This window comes from Periplaneta americana, chromosome 5, assembly GCF_040183065.1.
Source record: "Periplaneta americana isolate PAMFEO1 chromosome 5, P.americana_PAMFEO1_priV1, whole genome shotgun sequence".
Lineage (NCBI taxonomy): Eukaryota > Metazoa > Arthropoda > Insecta > Blattodea > Blattidae > Periplaneta > Periplaneta americana.
In genome coordinates this window covers 129957155-129977161 of record NC_091121.1, presented here as the reverse complement: position 1 = coordinate 129977161, position 20007 = coordinate 129957155, and the positions used below count along the sequence as shown (strand labels likewise).

Genomic DNA, 20007 nt, shown 5'->3' with positions numbered 1-20007 from the left:
GTAGGTAAGACGTTCAACATTCAATTAATTTTCCATAGAGTTAATAGGCATTATTCTGGGACATCCTAAGCAAAGTCTTAGTGCTGAGTTTTATATTGACATCAATTTCACTATATTTGAATGTGCTGTATGTCCCCATATTTCACATCTGTATGTTAATTTTTCTCAGATATATGCAAGATAGAATTGCCTCATGACTAAGGTGTCTGATCCCCACTGTCTGCTTGCTATAATTTTCAGCAGGTTAAGCCTTTTCATACGTTATTGCACGGTGTTAAATATGATCCTTTCATAATTATTTTCCATGGAAATAGGTGATTCCAGAACATAGCATACAAATTCCAAAAATGATTCTCCATACATTCTTAAGTTAGATGCCATGGAACTGCTCTGCAGCACATATAAGGATCACCTTCAAATTTATACAGATGGATCTCTAAATCCTAATAATGGGACATCAGGAGCAGGGTATTATATTCCAAAATATCAAGAAAGTTACTTCCTACTATATTCATCCTCTTCCAGTCTTGACACTGAATTGCTAGCTATCGATGCTCTTCAGTGTGTTACTCAAATTTCTGAAAAATTTATTTGCATACTTACCGACTCCAAGGGGGCTATATTTAATATAATTAAATATGTACCAAACCTATACGCACATACAATTCCAATTCAGAAAGAACTAAGTAAACTACAAAAACTCCAAAAGGAAATAACATTTCAATGGATATCTAGTCATTGTGGTATACCTGGAAACTAGAAAATCGATAGTATTGCACAACAGGCAACATAATATTTGCAACCAAGACCTCTTCAAGTGATATCTCTATCCAGTGCTTTTGTTTCAGTACAGTCTCATTTTATAAACCTATGGATCAACAATTGGCTCTCTTCTGACAAAGGAAAAATTTTACATTATGTACAAAAGAAACCAAATGACCTGGAAATGTACAAAAACTTGCCCAGACATGTTCAAACATTTTTAACAAGAGCCAGAACAGATCACATTTTCACACAATTGTACGTACACTGATTTCACCTTTCTGTTACTCCTACTTGTCTGTGGTGTAATAATCATGATGAAGATCTGGAACACATTCTTCTATACTGTCCATCCACAAACCACAAAAGAAGTAAATTAAAATCATCAGTACCAGTTGCAGAAGACACAGCTCTGCAGTATATATTGACTACACTTCAACTCTGGCTACTAGCAACAGGCATCTGTAATGAACACAGATCAAAATACCCCTCATTTCTCACGAAAAACAAAAACTGAATAGACTACAGTGGACTATAGTGGACTTTATGTTGTCAGCAAACAGCTGGATACATTAAGAAGATTGATTGATAATAATTTTCCGTCAAGTGTGATGCCAAGAAGTTTGAGATTTCTATTGGATGATAAATTGATTTTAAAAATCATCATCATCATCATCATCATCATCATCATCACCATCATCATCATTCATCATCATCATCATCATCATCATCATTCAATTGTTAGACCCCAGTGGATCTGTTATGGCCTCTTGCCAGCATTTCCTAGGTCTTTCTAAATTTCTTCGACCTCTTGGGAAATACGACAAAATCTGCCTGGACCATCTAGAGCAATCCATCCTCTTGACATGTGTCTGCCACTGATGCCTGTATTGCTGCAGATAATGGACAATAGAGTCAATTTTTAATTCCTTCATAATATATTTATGATGGTCGAGAAGAGAGTAGCCAGCAGTTTTTCGCATGAATCTTATTTCGACAGTTGTTAGCCGTCTTTCGTCGTATTTTCTTAATGTCCATGCTTCACCGCCATAAGCCAAAACTGGTCGTGCTAGAGTTTTGTAGATTTTCAGCCTTGTATGTCTTTGTACTTGGGAAGGTTTGAATACACTGTTAATGGTTCCAGCAATTTTTAGAAATTTGAGATTTTGTTGTCTATATCATCATCAGTGATGTATGATAGATTATAACCTAAATAGTTGAATGAATTCACACGTTCTATTAATGTGCCATTTATAATGATTCTGGATGGAACTGGATCTTTTCCTAAAAAAGGCCATTTTTTTGGTTTTTTCAGTTGATATTTCCATATTAAATTTTGAAGAAAATATTTATAAGTTGTAGACGGCTCGTTGCAGTTCATCTTCTGATGTTGCAATGATAACTTGATCGTCAGCAAACAGCAGAGTGTCGAGACAAGTGTTCCGGTTGATTTGTATTCCGGCATGATGGCCTTGCCTCCAAATTTTGAGGATGTGATTCATATAGTTGATAAACATAAACATAAAAATAATCATTATAATTTATATACCCGCCATGTATTTAATGTGTACTGCCCCAATTATGAGCTTTTGCTCAAAAAGTGTACATGAAATAAATATTTCAAGAAAATTCTTAGAATAACTTAGTTAATTTTAAAAGTAATATTGTATGTTATTTCCTGTTGTTAGTCAAAGATATGTGTATGAGACTTTTTACCAGTAATAATTTAATTTTTCTTTTTGCACTTGCAGATTGCAAGGAAATTGTTGCTGTTCCCTCAGACTGAAATGTACGACTGAGAGAGGCTGGTGCTTGGTGAAAGTTTTAAATCAGAAAGGACAGCAGTGGAATAGAAATCGTCACCCAGTTAAATGCTGTACCTGGGAGATAAAATATGCTATGGAAGCTTATATTCCTGAATGTACATGTGTGTGTGGACGAGAGACCAGAACTTACAACACTTGTGAATTAATGTAATGTTATAAAGACATTTCGAAAAGTGGGAAAATGCAACGGCATCTAAACTGAGCAGTCTTAATTAAAAGAGAAAGATACCTGTTACTGATATTTAATTGATCATAACTTTCCTCTGCATTATTTGTGATGACATTATTTCTATGTTTGCTTTAAGTTCTAGGTGGTGTTACCAAAGTTACATATTTTAAATGGACCCGCGTCTATGTGTTCAGTAGAAATGTTTAGAATAGTGTCATCATTAATGTGGAGCATGACCAACTCTTAATTCTGGTGATAAAATCTAGGAGGTTGTGACGATTGTTTGATATCAATATTAATGTATAGAAGTAATGAATCTGTAAGGGCAAAGGAGTAATTTTGATTTTGAATGCAAGTAACTCTGCTTCAGAAAACAATCATTTCATTGTTATTGTTTATACAATTTTAAATATTTTTATATATGCATATTTAGTTAAGGAGTCCTTTTGTTGTGTGTTACTTTATAAAAATAATTTAATACTTTCTCTAATATTATGAAATACTGTAAGTTTGTATTTTAAACGACAGTTTTTATGGTCACAGTAGTAACCTATGGAGGTTCAATAATTATGTTTCTCTGAAACAGCATTAGGCTACATTACTAACAGCAGTTAGTAGAGCTTTGTGTTGTAAGTCTATAATCTTCATTATTTTAATGCTATTTATCCGTCCTCTAATTTTCTTATGTAAAATCTTGGGTATTAGGCTTTCCTTTCATGTTGGGTTATGTCTTAATCAGCTGACAAAAATTCTCCAGGTACATTTACAGGTTCATATTATCTTTACTTCGACTTTTTATATATTTTCTTTGTTAAATATTATTTTAAGTAAACATCCAGCCCAATATATAGCAGATTACCTACGAATTTGTGTTGGGTGATACTCCACTCTATGAATGAATAATTGTCAGATTTTGATTTAGCTGTGATATATGATGACTACTGGCATAAAGTTGGCAGTATTGCCAACTACAGTGTCGATTAAATTGAAATTTTTTATGTGATTTTGATTTTCAAGTATACTATATCTTTTACGAAAGCACTTTCATACATTAAATGTTTATTTTAGAACATTGTTTTTATAGTTTAGAATGAAGTGGGATCGATGAAGATATAGTATAATGATATCTTACTCATTTAGGGAAGGTATTATGGAACTATGTCTACAATAAGTCCACATCCTCATTTAGAGACAAAGATACTAGTATGATTTCTGTAGATACAACCTCCTTGTACAAAATGTTAATATTTTTGGTACCGGTATGAATATTGTTTCTAATAATAAAAATTACGTTGTGTTAATATTTTATCACCATTGTTATTAGTTGATTACATACAATATATGTTAACATATAGGCAATATAAATGTTAACGTATATATCTACATACAAACTTACAGGCAGAGGTGTGGCATGTTAACAAGGTAGATGTCCGATGTAAATGTATTTGCTGTTGCTGATATTTATGTTTTCTGATTCTTATAAGGAAATATGTTGTTTCTCTGCGCGCCACTCTAATACACTGATTCCAGCTTTCACCACAGCTATTCAGCAACACATTCTGTCTTAGTTTTATCTAACAAAATTTGTAGGGTATATAAAATGCGTGGTGTTCATTAAGACTTCTTCAGCTGGACTGAAGAATAAAGGTAAGTTACCAGTACTTGAAATCTCTTCTTTAAAATTTGATGATACAGCGTGACTGTACCTATAATGTAAAATATAGTGTTTTGAGGGGCCTATTTTGATATTTCTTGTATTGCTGTCACTGGCTTTTAGTTGTCATGAGGTTATTATTACTATTATTATTATTATTATTATTATTATTATTATTATTATTATTATCATCATCATCATCATCATCATCATCATCATTATTACCGGTATTATCGTTTAGCTCTGAGGTTTTGTATAACAATATATTAAGATTCTTTACATGTTCTGAGAATCTTGCCTCTTAAGGCTTGGATCGCAAGTTGACAATTATGTAAATTATTTATTAGAAAGTTTGTTCAAAAAAGCTAACTTATGATTATTTTATTGTGATACGAAAGTTTTTAGAGGTATATCTCTTGAGATATCTTTTACTTACATAGTTCTCTTTCTAAATATATTTTACTTAATGTGAGGTTTCATTTCAATACCTGTCAAGTGTAACTTGTAATATTACTGTGAGACATATAGTCAATATTTATGCTACAAATCATTTAATAATAATCTTGTAACAAATTACTAATTTCATCTATTTTAAGTTTTTATTACTTTCTGTTAGTTGTCTAGTCTTATTGTGAATCAGTTTTATAAAATATGGTGAAATGATTCAAACAGTTGAGAGTAATAAAAGTGTCTTAAAGTAAACAAGGAATTATGTACATAGGTTAACTAAGGTTGATGTTTATGGGATTGATCTTCCTATAGGTAAAATAACCAGAGTTTGTAGGTGTGTAGAAAAGAAAGATAGAGGTTTGGTTACGAACAGGGAATCTACCATATATACAGCCTTCTATGTATAACGAAACCTGCCGATGTAGACTATATGTATAAAATGCACAAATTGAATACAAGTACCTATCAGATAAGTCGAAATGAGTACAAGAGAGCCAGTGACATTTTCGTCAAATCAACTAACCAAAAATATTGTTCGATACAACATTAGGATTTTGTTAATATTGTCGTAAGGTCAATCTGTTACCGGTACTTCTCTTAAAATAACAGTTGGCCTAGCTATAATATTAACTTTAGACACATCCCCAAATGTTGGTATTGAATCTTAGATTTATTGAATATTCATAGAGAATCTGCAATTATTATGCAAAATTTGTTTTAACAGTTATGGTACATACCGTACTAGTTGAACTTCCAAGTAACAAGCATATTCAACATTTTCTTTATAAATGACCAGATTTAATATAGAAGCAAGTAATGTGATAAATAATGTAGGTACCAATACTCTAGAAATGAATTGGACAGTTTCATAATAAGTGTTAGTGAAATATACATATGTCCAGTGATAAATTATACCAATCACTCTGTCGCAGAGGCCAGCCATATGGGAACATACAATTTTTTTAATTAATCATGTGGGAAAGAGAACATTTTGCCCATATGGAGCCATGGGTGCCTAAGTTTTGTACACGGAGGTCTATATTTTGTACATGTACATGTTGTACTGATCTTAGTTCATCTTTTGCTGTTCCTTATATTTCTTCTTTGATGTTCGTGAACATAAATGGGCCATCTCTACAGCGCTGAAATCCAGAACCATAATTATACAAAAGAATAATTAAAAGAACAGTGAAGTGCTGGAGATAGATTCCAAGATTCATCAAGACAAGTGTGTAGCTACTGTGAGAGCTTCATGGGATAGGCCTACTGTATTATTTAAATATTGTTTTATAATTAAAATGTAAAGCAAAACAGTTTCTTACTTCTTTAATATTAACAGAGTCATTAAATGACGGCCCAAGGGATAGAGAGAGAAAAGTAAAATAGTATATTTCAAGGGAGAAAAATACAGGGTGGGGCATATGGTCTAGACAGAAATTATCATGACAGCACTGGTAGCAATGAATAAAGGGAGGCATTGGCAAGCATTAAACGATTGAGTATTTAATGTAGGCAATATTTTAATATTTCATTCCTGTTAAGAATTGCATTTTCAATTAACAGGACTATAAAATGTATATTAGAAAATGTGCACCTCACACTACGATTCTTGCTCCCAGGAAATAATTGACATTTATTAGAAATACTGCGTATTCACTCCTAGCATAAGGAAAGTATACTTAAAGATACTTTCGGATGAAAGTCGAGGATATTATTTTTATTCTGCTTCACATAGTAAGAGTTGGATTAATAACACATTTGAGGTGCTTGAAATGAATGAGTAGGAATGTGCATGTAATTTTTAAAAGCAGTGCTGTTCTATAAAACAGAGAACTGCGAGAGAACTGAGATTGATGTTTCTATCCTAGAACATGAATTTATATATTCAGAATCAGAAAAACAAAATTTCAAGCGAGGAAACAAAGTCAATTATTGATATTTACACATATTTGTAAATTAAATTCCCATTTTTCGTTAGTTCAACACAAATTCCATATTTTTCTCCAATGCCAAACACATTATGTCAGAGCTGGGTGACTGAATACGCCTTGGAGCAATGGAGAGCAGCTCTTGCTCACAAAGTACTACTGCCAGCTCTCATAGTCATATCCAGAGTGAAACAAATTACGATATCTATCCCCATATCAATTTTCAGCTTCTCAACAATTAATAGGCTTTAAATGGGATTGAAATAAATATAACATATACACAATTGGTATATGTAACGTTTAATAAGAATACATAATATGTAGTTCTAGTATGAATATTATAATAATGTTCAACTACACGTATGCATACATGACTTACTTTTTATATAACTACCATCAGACTTTCTCCTGGTAACATTTATCTTCGTTTTTCTTTAGGAAACAAAGCTTTCATCTGTTTTGCATCTCCTAAGAATTTGCAACAACACCTATTTATTTACAATATTAACTAAAAGTATTTGTAAAAATATCTAATTTGTTTACATTTTTTTTCTTAATTTTTCTATAATACAGTTTTAACACTTATACAACACTGATTAACTTTCAACTTCTTTACTGTGTTAATATTTAGGAATTTACCTGGCGACTAGTTTTGAAGTGTTGTTCTTCATTGTCCAAAGCCTAGTATAGATCCCGCGCTATCTTCTGGTTTCCTGTTGTGTGGGGTGTGTTCATGATTGTGTCGAAAAGGGTGTGTGTTTTGAAATTTAGTTGAGTGTTCAGGATGTGATGTAGGTGTGCTTTTGTATGTTTATAAATTTCATATTGTTCTAGTGTGTCAAGTTTCTGTTTTTTTGGCTGGATGTGTAGTATTTTCATGTCGTCTGTGTTGCTGTAGCTGTGATTGGAGTTTGTGATGAGTTCTGCAGATACAAACCCAACATAATATAATCATAAGAAAGACTCAACGCAAATAAGAAAAGCCACACAAACACAAGAAAAAAACAAATACATCACACTAACATACGAAAACAAGAACACATACAAGATTGCATCATTATTCAAGAAACTAAAATGGAACATTGCATACAGAACACACTACAAAAACATCTTAACACACAGACAGGACACACAAATACAATTTAACAGGAATTTACAAACTATCATGCAACAGTTCCAACGACTTCTTCATTGGACAGACTGGAAGATCATTTCAAACACGTTACAAGGAACATATCACCAGGTGCGAATTAACGGGGGTGATTGGGGGGAATTTCCCCCCTTTTGGAAAGTTACCCCCTCTCAAATTCATGTTAACATCCCTGCCAGGGATAACTTCTATCCCCCCCATCAGATATATCCTTTATTATTCTTATTTCCAATGTTTACATTTTTTCATCACAGTAATGTCAACAACCGCAATAATAATAATAATAATAATAATAATAATAATAATAATAATAATAATAATAATAATAATAATAATAATCATAATCATAATAATAATAATAATAATAATAATAATAATAATTTTATGTATGGTATTCTCTTTCTAGGATTCTATCCCCCCTCATCAGAAATCTTAGTTCATACCCTCCATATCACAGCCATAACCAAACTATACACAGTGATTCAACCTATGCAGAACACATCACAAACTCCAATCACAGTTACGGGGGGGGGGGGGGGGGAACCTGCATCGCCTTCTGAACACTCAACTCAATTTAAAAAAAATATACCCTTTTCGACACTATCATGAACATGCCCCACCACAACGGAACCAGAAGATAGCGCGGAATCTCCACTAGGCTTTGGACAATGAAGAACAAGACTTCGAAACTAGTCGTCAGGTAAATTCCTAAATATTAACACAATAAAGAAGCTGATAAGTTAATCAGCACTAATTTTCTAGTTGGGCAGGATATTGATCATTACTATCCCATCAATTTTAAAGTGATAATTCTCAAAATAGTAACTAATGCTGATATAAATTTGTGAAACAACTGAATGTGCACAAAACTTGTAGATTTTTTTTTTAATTTCAACAAATCAGACTTATTCTAAGAATGTGAGACAAATATACACTTAAATATCTGCTACATCCTAAATATTTACAACAATGTGTATACTTGTTCGTATCTAAATATTTGCAATATAGTAAAAACACTAAAGGAATTCCCAATTTCTAGTGGAAGAAATATATTTATTCTGTCATCATTTATTTTAAATCAATTTTCAAAGTAATTAAAATTTATGAAACATTCACTTTTTTCGTTTCAACAAGTTTTTTTAATATTTGAAACAATGGCTCTCGCCATGTTCAATCTCATACTGAATCCACCTTTGTTCACGTGACAGAGCCAATACCGCAGTCTCAGCTGCCACTCATCAGCATCTATACCACTCACTTCTCTTATTTGTCCCAGTTGCCGGGCCCTGCATTATGTTAATACATTTACCATATACTGAAGAAGCTATAATTTTATGTGTGCAGATAAAAGAATGGCGAACTGTGTATAATTATTAATTGTTAGGTAACAATGATGTTAGCCTTGTAGGTTTAACATTCCAGTTTTAAGCCAATTATTGGGTGGTTTAGAGAATTACTGCATGGTTTAGGACACGTGTCTTATAGTTCTGTTAAAATTTGTGGGAAAATTTCAGTATATGGATTCTTCACTGATAATTATTTCTTGCAATACTAAAAAGAGCAGATTTGTCTGTGTTTGTCGAATACGCATCATCATGCTTCGAAAAGGCACAAGGTTGGAATTTTGAAGTAAGAGGAAAAGGAAGGAATCCGTGTTCTGAAATGTATTCAAATTTGTTTCCAAAATCGGACATTAGTGATCAGAGTTTTAATTTACCTTTACATAAATTGATAACTAATAATAACAGTTGTCATATTCTGGAAATATTTAAATTTAATGAAGATACTGTATTAAATTTTTTTCTAAAATAGACATTAAAATCTACTATCGTACTTTCTCCTGACTGCTGAAGCTACTTTTTTCGGACGATTTGCTATTCGAGGTGGAGCTGATTTTTACAATGATTAATTATTTTCTGTAAAATATAGATGCTTTTAATTCATAGCAAATTGTAAAACAGTTCTGCATGGTTTAACATACTACTATTGATTTTTTTCTTCAAAAATGTGCCTAAAACTAAAATATAAATGTTAGAATAGTGATTACAATTTTAGTGATAGGAAAGGTTAGTAATAAAAAAGAGAAACTTAAAATAGGTTCTTAGCTCTATGCAGTGATTCAGACAGGTTTACATGATCTTATTTCGACTATAAGAATTTTCTGCAGATAAAGACAGCATTAATCGATTATGTGCTGTTGTCTTGTGTTATTTTGTGTTTGTTAAGATCTTTCTCACTTTTATACACGTATTTTTATCGTTTTGATATTCTAAAATATGGTATTGCTTGAAAAGAAGTATTTTCTGTCACACTATTGTGCCTTTTGTGTAACTAACGAGTTTGTTAATGGTTAGTTCATTTGGTATTGTCAGCTCTCTCCACATAAGAATATCTGAGCTTGATTATTTATAATGAGCATTTTATCTATAGGTTTTTCTATTTTGGCTTTTTTCGTTTATTAACTCATGCATTATTTAAGGCATTATTATTTATATGTGCTAGACCATACATCAATTGTTGTATAATAAAACTCAGAAATGCTAAGAATTTACTATAACTATGTACGATTATTTCGAAGAGCAGCCTAAACCAAAGTATTTTATTTTACCCAACAAAACCAAAGTATTGATTTTACTCGAGAGAGTTTATGTAGGCCTACCTATGCAGTAGCTGAGCTATTCAGGAACTATTTATAGTTGTTGGGGACGCAATTAAAATATTCTGTCTACTTAGATTTATTGTAAAACTAGCAATATCAGTACTAGTACCTATGTTCTATATTATATAATAATAATAATAATCACTTTGTATAGGGGATGAATGCTATTTAAATTTAAGTGTATAACAGCCAAGTGTTTCATTACGTACATAGATTTTATTTTGATATGCTTTATCTGTTGCTTACATAACAGATTCCTGTGTACAATGAGTTAAGTAACCTCTGTTTTCCAGTGTTGCAATGCTAAATTTTATTATTTATGTGGTGAAGGTGGAAAATGTGAGAGAGAGTGTTGTTCATGGATATTGATTCATTAATTTGAAATCATAATCCACATTGTTTCCGGTAAATACTTTAAGAAAAATTGGCTACAAATTCTAAAATTAGCAAATAGTATTCAGCATTTAGAATCATCCCAAATCTCCTGATTTTATATAAGTGAATATAAAATTTTAAGTTAAAAAAGAAGCGTTCGTATTATATCATTGTTAACTGAATTTAAGTAAAGATTATACCCATTGTATGGCCGATTGTATTTCAAAATTCAGTGTGGCTTACTTAGGACATAATCTTAAGTACAATAAGCTATGGGCTGCAATTCATCCTGAACTTAATGCAGACGAGCCTGTAGCGAGGAAAAATAAAGATATACCAATAATCATAATTCACCAATTTTTTATAGCTATATTGTGTATTTAAGGTTGCCAACTCTTCCGTATTTGGCAGTAATTTTTAATAGTCTCCTGGCTCACGTATTTTTCTTCTCTTTGAGCATTTTCCTCTCTTATTTTTTCATAATGTAAAAGCTTTACTTCAAACATTTAATTTTGCATGAATGAAGATGATTTACATGATGAATTTTGTTGTTCCAGAGATGAATTAAAATGTGCAGTCTATATACAAGGTAAATGCTTGGCAAAAATGAGTTTCAATGCTGAACAGGTTAAAATAAAAAATGTTAATATTCGAAATTTGGAAAAACTGGTAAGATTTGTTCTAAGCTTACCAGGTAGTCATGCTGACAGAGAGAGAGAGATGATGTTTTCTCTCATGAACAGTAAGTGGACAGATGTTTGAAACAGGAGCGTGACACATCTAATCAATGGAGAACTGCAAATCGCAATCAACTACAATTACAGATAATTGTTTCAGTTTGTAAATATATATATATATATATATATATATATATATATATATATATATATATATATATTAAAAACCATTAAGTACGTGAAGCAAAATCTGTCTCGAAATGCTCTTAATTTAAGCTTAACTTTCAAAGTGTAGGATAACGTTTTTTTTAATAACTGAACTGAATAATTTGCCAATTTTCTATGTGAAATTCTGCCAATTCCTTAGTCTCCCGTATTTTCCTCAAATAAAGTTTACAACACTAAGTGTATTTCATTATTATATCTAAATATTTTTGTTTCATTTGTTGTAAGAGTGAATAAAATGAATTTGGAAGTGAGTATAAAGACTGGTTTGAAAAATTTTAACACGAACTGTTTGATAAAAATTTTAGCAGTTTCAGTTTTGGATAAATAATTCTATTAATAACTCGATATGTAATAAATGCATTCTCAAGATTAACCAAAACTTGTATAGTTAATTTACTTCCGGAAGTTTGATCATTGGGAAGATACATGAGCTATTCTGTAGGTCATTTGGCATTAACAGACTTGATTTGATCCAGTATAAAAAAAAATTAATAAGATTACCTTTAAACTCTTAGGCTATTGGTCAGATTAAGTTTCAACAAACAACTGAAAACACAGAAAGACTTTATACAATCCATAAAGGAAATAAGAAACAACAACTATGTTCCTACCTCTGAACCAGAAAAGGTCTTATATCCAACTTCTTCTTTTAATTATCTGGATATTGTATAAGTTTGTTCTCCTAGAGAAGGTTGTAAAGGATGAAACAAATATATACATAATATGTAAACACTGGCAATAGAAATTATCGGTACCGTATCTTATTCTGTATCCTAAAGAAGATTGATTGCATGTTCATACAGATGGCTCTAAGTTAGACAGAAATGGCAACACTGGTGCTGGAATAGACTGCAATTTGTTCAGTTTCTATCTCATCATAGGACCAGTTCAAACTAATTTCGATGATGAACTAGAAGCCATTAACACAACCTTGAAACAACTACCGGTAACAAGTCGCGTAAATTGTTTTCTTAGTGTGATTCCACTTCAGCATTGGCATCAGCTGTTACCTATCAATGAGAGTTGCTGAAATGAAAACGTTCTTAAAGTTTCTTGACTCAGTGGAGAAGATAATTAGATTTCAGTGAGTACCCTCACACTGTGAAATAAATGAGAATCAAAAACTGGACTTTCTGGCTGAAAAGAGAACTTCAGTGACACAAACATTAACATCTAAAATCCCATTTCATTGTATTAACTTACCAGCAACGAAACATTCAAATAAGAAATTTACGAGGAATTTAGACAGCAAACTTCAAATAAGATATGGTCCACGCTTCTGAACAAGAAACTCCTGATATCAGAACATCTAAAAAAAGGTACAGTAGTGTTGCAGCTGTATGGGTAGCTTCTGGGCATGACTGTCTTACAGCTCACCTGCGTAGACTGCCCTTTTTTCCAATTCCTGAATGTGTCCTGTGTTGAGAGGCAGGATCCATTATGGATTGGGATCACATCAATAAATGCAGTGCTTTGAAATATTTCAGGGACACTAGCAACATTCCTAGTGATCTTTATTAGGAAGCTGAAAGACAAATGGCTTTGTATAAAGTGTTGTTAGTATTAAAAATACTGGTATTAATAATAATAATAATAATACAGTTTAATTTGTGTCAGATTTTTTATGGAATTTTTATGTATTTTACTTTCCTCTTGGGCCGTCCGCTGAAACGATGGAGTGAGACCGTAACAGGCCACCAGGCTTAATACGTGATAGGAAGAAGAAGAAGACTTTTCTTTTTGAAAAGTATTAATGTATTGTAAGCATTAATGAAAACTTTGTAAAATGATAGCTCAATTTATTAATTACTTAAACGACAACACAATTGCAGCGTAATTTTAAATTTACATAAAACGAAAATATTACTAAACATGATATACATTGTATGGAAACAAAGCTCCGTATATTTAACTAAATATGATGCATTGAACAGTATGTTTTTGCATTGCAGTCCATTTCTTGATTCATATTTAGAGACAATAAAGTTTATTAATAAATAGGCTACAATCTGGTTCTAATGCGAATGGAAAGTTGTGACTAGTTGATATATAGGCATAATGTTCAGCCGAATGACATTGAAACCAACTGCTATCTTGCAATGCAGTGGAGTTCAACAAGAATGGAAAAATGTAGATTGATTGAAAAGCATTCAGAAATATTGAATTTATGTTAACTTCTTAATTTCTATGAAACTTGTGGATTATGAATTCAAACGTCGATTTCATGAACATGAAACCAGTGAATGCTACAAACTTTGTTTAATTTTGTTATTCTTACTAAATAAAATAATAGCTCACGCAGAGGTGTTACGAGGGAGAAGTGAGATCTGAATACTTTTGATATCTCTGGTCTGATTAATTTATGCACGAAATACAAAACATTTTGTTTGGTGGACAAACTCACATGTGCCTAGTTTTCAATAGAAGAGTGCAAGAAAACACATCATTTAAACTTTTTCCAAATGTCTTACATGCAATATTTATCTAATTTCTCCTTCATTTAATTAATCTCGCTGGTCCAGAGAGGGGACTACGTACAGTGATGTATGAGTACGAGATATAAACATTGAAATTGGGATCAATTAAGCAGGAACAATTTGACTTAACTTGTCAAGTACTCTAGATTAGAAACTAATCGTAATGTAATATCAGTGGCAGGTTTGTGCTGCCAGTTAGGTTGCTACTTTGTGCCATTCACACTGTGTACAATAATTGTTACCGGTACATATAAAAATGATTGTTATTGCAACTTTCATTGTTTAAATTTAATTTACTTAATTATGTAGAAGAGAAAAATGTATTACGTTCTTTTTTAATTATTTATGCGATTAGGTTATTCTTTAAAAACTGGCATATTCTAAAGCTTTATTTTTCATAACTATGTGAAATATAACTTGAGAATTTGTTTTTGTTACTTACCAATTCTTGGAAATCAGTATGTGCAAGTCTCTGGTGTATAACATATAGATATTCACTCCGATATAAGGGAATAGTCTAATACAATACATCTTTTACAGTCCCTGCGATGAAACTTTGTTCAAGTTCAAAGTTCAAGCTAAATCTATTAAAATTGTTATGACTCCATATGTGCTTCAGTTTTCTAACTGAGATTGTCCATGATCCTGTGTTTTGTATGAATATGAGAAAAATATGCTACGCAGTTATTAGTACAGCCTTTAAAATCTCGTCACCATATTGCCTAAAACATGAAATATGAAAAATGTTATCTGCTCTGTAAATTGCTGGAAAGTAGAGATACATATACATAGGGAAGGAAAAGAAAAAAATAATTCTGTAAAATGCTCTAAATGTGTAAATATTTTGCCTTGTCAAATTATGAACAATAAAATTTAAATATGAGTGGTATCTGTATATGTGTGTTAATTTTTCTATAAAGTATATTTGAATTAATTTCATTTTATTTATACAGTGATTCTGATAAAGAACTGTCAGTTTTTAAGATGATATATCGATGGTGTTTAGGTAAAAGGGCTTAACCCTCATTTTTATAAATGTGTTTTTTTTTTGCTCTAATTAGTATAAATTTAATTATAAAACGTGAAGATATGTTTTTTGACAATCATATTTACGTTCCTTTATATAAAGTAATAATAATATGTTAAAATTTAATTACAACTGTTTCTGAAAAAAAATTCTTTTACCTGAACACCATCAATATGATAAATATGCATTGCACCATAATTCTTATTTAGACCCTGAAGTTTTAGGTCCTAAAAATGAGTTCAGTACCTCATTTAGGCTTTATAAGACATAAAATAGACTCTAAAAAAGTATAGGACAGGCACGTGTTTTTTTTTTTTTTTTTTTTTTTTTTTTTTTTTTTTTTTTTTTTTTTTTTGAGGAGTTCAATTAAAGTAATCATTGTAAATTGCATCATTGGAGAGTAAGAAATTAATAAAAATGTTCAAATTTTGGACTTATACTGCTTGTGAATAAGCCTTCAATTATGCACTTCACTTCAGTGGACATTATTTTTTACTTGCTGCCATTATAGATGCATAAAAGTACTTTGGCATCCTCTGGAATCTCAAAGTATTTTAGAAGTTTCTCAACGTGTCCCCCCCCCCCCCCCCAGAATAACATGATTTACCAGTGGACATACTGTTGATGAACTCGTTAACCTAAAATTTTTTTAATTAAATACTATTATAGTCACAATCATGTCATGGTATGAAAGAAAAATTTCACAACCTCGAGCGGGAATCGAACCTGCGACTTCCTGGTCTCCAGTCAGGCGCTCTACCACTGAGCTATCGAGTGCGTCTCACGCCAAAGGCTCGGAATTATCCTTTCATACTGGCGACCCTGTTATAGAGTACTGTCCATAGCGTCTGACTGGAAACCAGGAAGTCGCAGGTTCGATTCCCGCTCGAGGTTGTGAAATTTTTCTTTCATACCATGGCATGATTGTGACTATAATAGTATTTAATTCATTAGTATGTCACATCAACGGACGTATATACGTCACCCAAACATAGTAAGATGAAGATTACTAAAATTTTTGTTCTTAGGTTTCAATATGTCACACTGCACATCGCTCCCAAAATAAGAGGAACGGTAGAAACACAACACTTTGCATCTTCGTTTCTCCTTTCTAAGTGTCAGTACTTTAGCTTCCGAAATAGAAAATGGTAATTTACATTTCAAGAGTTTCTTGGATTCTTCTTTATAATCTATTATTTGTCAATCCCTACCCAATCTCTTCACAGTGACATGTTGACTAATGAAATTATTTCATAATATTTTTCAGGAGATACAATTTCTTCATAAGCCCTAAAGCCCTAGGTTTCCTAACTCTTTCAACTTCTGATATTAAATATTTCAACAAGTTTAAACATATTTGAATAATTTCAACGAAGAACTATATGCTTCCTGCAACCGAGCTAGGAGATTATTGGAAATCAAGGTTGGCTGGAATTAACGACAGTTTGGTGGTAACTTCCTGCTTGTAAAATAATTCCTGGGATAGCTCAGTCGGTAGAGCGTTTGCGCGCTAAGCGAAGGGTCCCAGGATCGATACCCAGCCCCAGAACAATTTTTCCTTGAAATTATTCAAACCTGCTTTACAGGGAGCTACTACCTGAAAGCCAAATTTGCGTAAGTTTAAACATACTTACGAAGAACTATATGCTTCCTGCAACCGAGCTAGGAGATTATTGGAAATCACGGTTGGCTGGAATTAACGACAGTATGGTGGTAACTTCCTGCTTGTAAAATAGCAGTTTCTTCAGTTCACGGAAATGTTATACAGACATTAGGCCTACTGTTCTATTAAGTTCAGTATTTCCAGAAAGTAACTTTCCCGTATATAAAAAGGCTCATTCGAAGTGTGATAAATTTTGCGCCCATTAAAAAAAATTCCTCCCTCCCCCCAGAAAAGAAATTTGAGTAAAATATTGCAAACAGATCATTTACCCCATACCGGTACCTTACGAGATACAGTGGTTTGATCCTTTCCACCTCATGTTGCTGTAATACCATGGATGACACATTACACTTTAAATGAAAAGAAATTAGCTTAATTAAGATCGTCATAGGGAAAATTTACACCATTGTAAATATATTATAATTAATATTATTATGTTTAGGAAACCAAGTTTTATATCTGCTATACAAAAATCTTGTTTAGAAAACAATATTAAATTAAATGTATTTTAACTCGAGTATTTCTTACTTCCAGTAAATTTTAAAGAAAAACCCATATAATTAATAAACAATTACTTACATACACTGTAATTATTTCTAAGACTTCAAATTTTAAAAAAATTATAAATCACTCTGCACACTTAGCACAGCCAACCCAACAGCAGTTACTTGCTGCGCTCTAGCATCGAAACTGGACAATAATGCTTCACGCGAAGATCAATGCTAAGAAAGAATAATGAGCAGGCAGTTACGCATCCATAAGATGCGATCCAGCAGGCAGGGTTAAACACATCATGGAGTGTTATTAACTGATTATGACTACATTATCAAGTCACAGGTGAAGTTAAGGAATGTCATCAAGGCCGAGAAAGGAAAACAACAGCATGCAGGATCGATTTCTGGTTCTGCACAGCAGACTGTCACTGCCAGGATACTCATGGAGTTGTAAGTGATCAGAAGCATGGAGCAGCACTCTTCGCTCGACGCCCTCTCAGAGTACCAGCCTTTCGGAGAAACAATTGGATAGCGCGTCTGTCTAACATGAGCACAAGTACATGCCAATTGGAGTTGTAAAGAATGGGCTCATATCTTGTTTTCTGTTGAGTCTAGATTCTGCTTTCACCCCAATGGAAGACATATCAGAGACTGTCGTCAATTTAAGTCAGCAGTAAATGGGAATAGGGATGTCAGCCCTAAGTTTCAGATGCTTTTATCCCCAGGAACTCATTTCTTTTAGAAGCCACAAATCCCTAGTTCTGCCGGAAGGAGTAGAATGATCAGATTATTGGAGGAAATTCACGACCCTGTCTGGCTTGCAGCATTACTCAACCATGATGTTACCGCATTCCCACTGCATCACAACTGCAAGTACAATACTAATAATATTGCTGTATCATCAATACTGCTACAAGTACTAATACTACTACTGCTACCACCATTGTAACTACCACCACAGATAAAATAGTCCAAGATGTAGGATGAGATATACCATGCTCTGTCTATTTAGTAGAATGTGTTTGAATCTAAAGAAAGCAACAAAATAGTACAATGTTGTCTTTTGTGATGAGAATCTAAGCTCCCGCATACCGGTAAGACATCATGTCACGAACACTTTCACATCTAAATATTCCTGAGAGAGTAAATATTTAACGTCTTGAATATGGCGCAAATATTAAGGATTACTGGAGAGTTAAGATAATGTTTATTCATTCAGTCATACATATATCCATTTATTTTTAGATATATTTTAGGAAATAAAATTAATTTGTATTAATGTTGTATCAGATTCTCTTTCATAATGAATTAACAACTCTTAAATACCCATTAACGTATGATCAAATTTTTAATGTCCATAAAACTCCTTGATTTTCATGCTTTACCTAAACATGATGCTTACCGATTGTAGGGGACTTGCTCCGCATGTTAAATCTAAGTAGGTAAACATTAGCTTTCTTCATATCAACAGAGCAGTGTGCAGTCATAGGTGAACATGGAAATTGTACCAAAACAATTATGTAATTATCTATTAAATATTTCAATGCACTTATCTGTTCTTCATTATTCTCTCCGAACTTAGTAAAAATGATAAAATGTTAACAAGTCACTTGGGTTATACAGCATCCGGTCCCCCAGCTTCAAGCTATAACTCTCTCTGTGGGCCGCATGAATATGTGTTATTTATAATTAATTATATTAGTTGTAATTAAATGTTATAAGCTCACATAGTGCACCATAATTAATGCTTATTTTGAAAATAATTCTGTTATTATTTTAATGTTACAAAAATAATATTTGAGGTGATCAGAGTATTCTGTATAAATTTTTCCCGAGTGCTATTTGGACTTCCCCTACCAATTAAATTACCGGTACTCAGCCTGCTTCACCTACGTTCAATATTAATGAGAGTTACAAAGCGCACTTACAGTAGCACAAATACTACAGGAATAGTGTTGGTAATATACAGGTAATATTCAGATTTAGTTAAATAAATTACATTTAGGCCTATTTGAATTTTCATACTAGAGGCTCGGTCAAATGTCAGCAAGACCAAATAGGCCTTTTAACTGTACGGTAGTGTTGAAATACGGTGTACTTTCGGTGTAGGCTACTTTAATCTTCCCTAAAATAATTTATATATTATTTTCGTAATATTTGATCACCTTTAAGTGAAACATACAATTTGAAAGAAAGAAATAATCCAATACAAATACCAGTACTAATTTTCCTTCAGCTTCTATCCATAGAATTAAATATTCGTAAGACTACTCTACAATCGACCATTTGCAGGTACTAACACAAATTATGGAAAAATCGGAGGAGTACAACCAAAAGATCTACCTGTCATTCATCGACTTCCAGAAGGCATTAGACATAGTGGAGCATGTACCATTGCTAACAACACTACAAACCCAAGGAGCAGAGGAGAAATACATTATAATACTAGTGAAAATGTGCAGAAACAC

General features: G+C 32.4%; 1 protein-coding gene and 1 non-coding gene across 3 annotated transcripts in view; one reads left to right on the top strand and one right to left on the bottom strand.

The window, feature by feature from the left end:
• The window catches only part of LOC138700194 (neurotrimin-like), a 712090-nt gene extending 696840 nt beyond the window's left edge, over nucleotides 1-15250 (top strand). For both annotated transcript variants that reach the window (XM_069826628.1, XM_069826627.1), the window contains one exon: nucleotides 2514-15250. The gene's annotated coding sequence lies outside the window, so the exon portion shown is untranslated. The remainder of the gene's footprint in view (nucleotides 1-2513) is intronic.
• Nucleotides 15251-16087: 837 nt separating this feature from the next.
• Nucleotides 16088-16160, bottom strand: TRNAS-GGA (transfer RNA serine (anticodon GGA)). Its single transcript has one exon. It is a non-coding gene; the product is annotated as a tRNA-Ser (tRNA).
• Between the last annotated feature and the right edge of the window lie 3847 nt (nucleotides 16161-20007).